The sequence below is a fragment of the Phodopus roborovskii genome, unplaced genomic scaffold, assembly GCF_943737965.1.
Source record: "Phodopus roborovskii unplaced genomic scaffold, PHOROB, whole genome shotgun sequence".
NCBI classification, from domain to species: domain Eukaryota; kingdom Metazoa; phylum Chordata; class Mammalia; order Rodentia; family Cricetidae; genus Phodopus; species Phodopus roborovskii.
Genome location: NW_026126164.1, coordinates 78927 through 85191, shown reverse-complemented (window position 1 = coordinate 85191; position 6265 = coordinate 78927).

Genomic DNA, 6265 nt, shown 5'->3' with positions numbered 1-6265 from the left:
ACATCCTCTCCAGCATAAGTTGTCATTGGTGTTTCTAATTTTAGCCATTCTGGCAGGAGTAAGATGGTATCTCAAAGTTGTTTTGATTTGCATTTCCCTGATAGCTAAGTGTGTTGAGCACTTTCTTAAGTGTCTTTCATCCTTTTTGCTTTCCTCTATTGAGAATTATTTCTTCAGCTCTGTACACCATTTTTTGATAGGGTTATTTGGTGTTGTGTTGACTAGTTTCTTGAGTTCTTTGTCAGATGTAGGATTTGTGGAAATATTTTCCCAGTCTGGGGGCTGCCGTTTGGTCTTCTCCACTGTGTCCTTTGCCATACATAAGCTTCTAAGTTTGAGGAGGTCCCATTTATTAATTGTCTAGAGACCTACAAGACTGCTGCCAACTAACAATTGGAGCAATTGTGGTAAGGCTACCATAAATGCCCTTCCCTTATATTGTGATCAACAACTAACTTAACCACTATCATGGAGCCCTCATCTAGTACCTGTTGGAAACAGAAGTAAACACCCATAACTAAACACTGAGTTGATCTAGAATGCAGATGCAGATGTAGAGGACAAGACCATTTTGCAGAAACACAGAGACAGCTGACCTGACCAAGGAGGATCTAATGGCCCCCGGACTGATAGCTGGGAATCCAGCATGGGACTGACTCAGACTTCCTGAATATTGGTCTCATCTAGAAGGACTGAGCAGTCTAAGGGATCTCAGACTGTGGAACCAGGATGTATTCCTGGTGCACAAAAGGACCTTACGGGCACATCCCCATGGAGGCATACTCCCTTAACCTAGAGACAGGAGAGAAGTCCTAGTCCGTACTTCAAATGACTTGACAGATTTACATGACTCCACCTGGATGGCAATGCCCTATGTGTGGAATTGGGGTGGGGGAATAGGAGGGGAGGGTGGTCAGAGTTCATATGAGGGGAAAGAGAGCATAAGTAGAAGGGAGATAGGGAAAGAGTGAGAGGAAACTGGGATCTATCTAAGACCATGAGCATTCATAATTAGTAATAAGTCTCTGTGTTTTTATTTGGAAGCGTTTTGGCTGTCCAAAGACAAAGGCAACTATATATCATTCCTCATGGCAACAAAATTCTGTCAAAAGGCTGATTTTTTTTTCAGTGAAATGTAAAAAGAAAAAAATGAAAGAAGGAATGGAGGAAAGAAGGAATTATTTTTATTGCTTCTCAGAAAACATACTTATTTGACAGAAAAATTCAAATAGTCCACAAATTCAGTGTAGCATTCCTTTGATTACTTTTTTATGGTGTATTCTGTTTCATTCTTTAACATTTTAACCTATTTATCTATACTTACATCACATATCATTACAAGGTTGGGTCTAATGGTGCATGGTTTTAACACTAGCACTCAGGATGTAGTGGCAAGAACTTCTCTAAATTCCAGGTCAGCCAGGGCTCCTTAGTGAGACTATACCTCAAAAGAAGTTCATAATTTGGTATTTTTATGTTTCAATAAATGTTATTAAGTGTTGTTCAATTTAAAAATAACATTACTGTTATTTTTATGCATGCTTGCCCTTGCACACATGTGGAAGGGAATCAGAGGAAAGTTTTTGGTTACAGGGTCTGTTTTTCTAATTGTATTTAGTTTCTTCACATCTACTTCAGACTTTGTGGCAAGTGATTTTACTCACTGAATCATCTTAAAGGTCCCAGCTTTTTTCCTTGGATGGAAATAAATTACTCAAAAGTATTTTTATCCTTTCAAGGTTTGGTTTTATGTTAGATATAACCAGATATCCCTACTAATGTTAAAGATTTCTGTGGTACTCTGAACACTCAAGACACTATTCCATGAGGTACAATTAATTGCTTCTTTGATATCCTTGGTAGAAATTCACACCATTCATAGTCATAATTACTCTTTGGTAGTTTTGAATTGTTCCATCTTTAGCCCCAGAGAATATTATCCATATGATCCATCAATACTTGGCAGAGCACTTGAGGGAAAACTCTTTCAGGTCCTGTAGTTCTATTATTATGTATCTGTGTCTTCATTGGTCTGTCTTTCAAACATTAGTGACATTGGCCCACTCAGACTTCCAATTACACCCTGACTTAGGGGGACATTTGAGTTCCTGCAGGGTTCCACTGCTTGTGTTGTGACATGTAAACTTTCTCTTGATAGTAAGATGTTACAATGAAAAAATGCATGGCATTTATTCTTTCTGATACATTTTGCCTGTGGCTTTGTTCTAGTTATATACTAGTTACTTCTCTCATTGCTGTGATAAATTTCTTGGCATAACAGCTTAAGACAGAGAAGAGTTGTTTTGCTTCATTTTCCCCAAGGATATTTTACAGCACAATAGAGATGACATGGTGATAGGTCTGGTTCCAGCAGTGATGATGGGTAGTCACTGCATAAGCAGTAAGAAAGTAGAGCACTTAGGCCAGAAATAGGCTGTACTATAGTCTATAGTACTCACTGACCAGCTGCTCACTTCCAGGTGGCCCGCACCTTCTAAAGGTTTTACAACCTTCCAAAGCAGTGCTGCCAGCAGAAGAATAAAGTATTCAAACCCATCCTCATTCAATTCCTAACAAGCTGGTGAAGTTAGAATGGTTAGCATCTCCCAAACAAGGCCAGAAACAGATATCTCCTTTCAGATATAACTGATTATTGCTAAATTCCACAGTAGGTTGAAGCTTGTCTTTTTGTTCCTAATACTTATTTCTATCATTTTAGCTTGTTTTTACCTTTTATTGAAATTATTTCTTTTCTGATATAATATATCCTGATTACTGTTTTCCCTCCCCTAATCCGCCTTTCTTTCCATCCAGATCTACTCCATTTCTGTCTCATTAAAAACCACACAGAATTTTAAGGGGTAATAATAAAATAAAATACAAGGGAAAATGAAAACCAACAAATTAGAATTAGCTGAAACAAAGCAACAAAAAAAAAAAAAAAAAAAAAAAAAGAAGGAAAAGAGCCGAAAAGAAGGCACAGGAATCCATTAAAAACACCAAACTGGAAGCCATAAGAGAAGTATGAAGGAACCAGTGCAGACCTGTGCAGGCTCTGTGCACATTGCTTCAGTCTCTGAGTTCATATGAGCTTTGTTCATGTTAACATAGGCTTTGGTTTTTTTGGTGTCTTCCATCCCCTCTGTTGTACTTTTTCTACCTTCTCTTCTAAAGGATTCATTGAGATATGAGGAGATGAATTTGATGGAGACATTCCATTTAGAGCTGAGTGTTCCAAGGTATGATGTATGGCTGTGGGTCTTTGTGTTTGTTCCCATCAGCTGCAGGAGGAAGCGTCTCTGATGATGGCTGAGCAAGGCACTGATCTCTGACTATGGCAGAATGTCATTAGGGGCCATTTTTATTGCTACTTTTCTTTTGATTATAAGCAAGATTGAAGGCCAGACAGCAGAGAAGTATGTAGCTAGCAGTCAGGATCCATATGGCTTATTTGGTTGGTCCTTTAGTATTACTAAGTCATGTATGTAATTGACAAAGATATATTTTATATAAATCATAATATCTGGGAAAAACATGTTTACATACTAATTATTAAAAAAAAACTTCTTGGCTAGTCAAAAGGTAAATTTAAGACATTGGATGCATTGATCAAATTGTACTCTTGAGCAACCAATTAAGACTTATTATCATAGGCATTTTCTATTACAGATCAAACCATGACACTATCAGCCTGAGAAAGCTCTTGTTGTTTTATATTATTTCTCAGCTTCAGACAGAAATTTAACATACACTATTTAGGAGAGGAATTAGAAGGGTAAAGGAAGCCAAGCTTAGGGGAATGTTACTATCCATGTCAAGTCTTCACTAAGAAAATGAGTAGATGGTTTTCCTAGCATTGCAGCTAGCTCTTTTATTTTTGAATAAGTATTGTTTGAAGTTTCTCAGGTTATGAAACAACTACCACAAACAGCAGCAGCGCAGCAGAGGCATAAGCTGCTTGGCTGATTATCTCTGTTGATCTGTAAGCAGCTCCCTCTAGGGTGAAATGCAATTGAGTCTCTATTAACTCCAGGCTGGAGTGACTCTGCAGTAGCAGTCTTGGTTATTAGGCTCACAGCACATTGAGTTAAGTGGGAAGGCACATGGTGGGTAATAGTTTTGTGGTGCAGATGACAAACAGTGAGAGACTAAGCTGCAAATTATTTCTCTGGGGCTGCTGAGGACAGGAAATCAGGGTGAAAGTTGAGGTTGAGCTGCAAGGTTTGGTTTTCCATCTGCTGAAAATGGTCTTTCTCTGTAGGTTAAAGGCAGCTACAGTACTCATGAATGTAAACTATTTGTAGCTAGTGACACTGTTTAGCTACAGTGTATAGGTGCCTTGATGAGCCCGAAAACTATTGAAGGCCTGAGAATACTACAGAACTACATATTCATAGATTCTTCGAATTTTCTGTGACCACATGGAAACTAAGTAAGGGAATTCAGATGTAAAATGCTCCAGATCCTGTATAGAGTGTCTTTGAAACCACTATTTTCTCATCTCTGTACAGTATCTTTGAGAGAAAAGTTACAATTATAAAAAAAACAAAGAAACAAACAAGAAAACACCCCTGCCAAAAATCAACCCTATACATGGTTTACCTTTCTTATGCATGTGCTGATCTTAATTTATGTATGTATACATGTGCACTCACCTTTGTAACGGAAAGCTGGTTTCTACCAGCTGCATTACTTCAACTCCCATGCTTCTGTGATTTCATGTGTAAAGTGGCCCTAATGTGCTTGTTATAGCACCAAATAAGCTAATAGCTATAAGTCTGCAACACTGACATAGTGTTCACTGAACTCTAGATTTTATTACTAGTGTAGCCATTGGTATTGTATCAAATGTCAAAAGAATAGACATGTACATGTATATAATGCACAGCTTAGAATTCAAGTCCAGGTTCCTTTTTGATCCTTCATTTTAAGCCTATTTATACAACAGATTTTTCTTGATTATGTACAGGTGCAGTTTCCTCAGGCTTTTAAATATGCTGTTTTCTGTAGCTTCCCAGAATCTCTTCAAGTGGAGATTTTTATTTCCCCTTTCACTTGCCTTGTAAATAAGAAGCAACAAGTAAGAAAGAATAAGTGATTGTTAATTTAACTCTAGGAAGTGTGGTTTTCACTACATAACAGGATTGGGTTCTGTAGCCTCTGAACCTCATTGCTGTGAGTGCAGAGATGCATGCATTGAGCTCCTTCAAAAGCTGATATTATGTGGTGTGTACTGAAAAGAAAACAAAACAATCTAGCTAGCATGTACTGAGTGGCTTCCATGTGCAGTCATCTCTACAAACATTTTATATTGTTCATCTCCCAAAACTCACAAAATTTCTATTTAAGTGGACAATATTATCCTCCCTTTGGTGATGGAGAAATAGAAGTTCAATGAATCTTAGTGAGATTACAAGGCTCAGTCACCCAGATCTATTTGGTTTGAAAGTACATGAATTAGTTTACTATTCCAGACTGCTGTTCTCTCTGTTTATATGGTCCCCTTGAATTCTCTTTCTAGTGAATGCTTTAATTATTTCTCTTTTTTTGGTTTGGGTTTCCTTGGTGAAACTTTTCACTCACAGGTATCAATATTACAGTTAAATGATGTCCACTCATCCACTCAGACTTTCCCTGTGGTGTGAGGGAATAAAATCACTGTTAACCTTTGATTAAACATTTCAAGTCACCTGTAGTGGGCATTAACATTGCTTTTGTTTCCTACTCTGCTCTATGAGTTAATTGGCTGAAGTCCCTACTGTGCTCCTGTACTCCAAGGAGAGCTGCAACCATGAGGTAAGGGGAGAACTAGAGTTTGACCTGAGCTGTCCCTAACCAGCAGAAATCCTATTGTCTTCTTTAAGGATTATCATCTCTAAGGATTCCCAGAATAATTGCTCTTACCTTTTCAAAGTTAAAAATTTGCATATGTATGTGTAGATGATGTGTATGAGTGTGTGTGTGTGTGTGTGTGTGTGTGTGTGTGTGTGTGTTTGCATGTATATACATGAGGCAGGGTGTCTCACTGAACCTGGAATTCAACATTTCAGCTTGTCTGGCTAGCCCTGTTGCTCTTGGGTCCCTATCTCTGACTACTGTGCATTGACCTCTCCCACCTGGCCTTCTCTTTGTGTCCTGAGAATCTATAATCTAGTCTTCATTCTTTTTTTTTTTTCAGTAGAGTTATCTATTTAATGCTTGGAAGCACCAATATTGATTAGCTAGTACCAGAGATCCATACAAATCATGCCATCATAAAACTCAC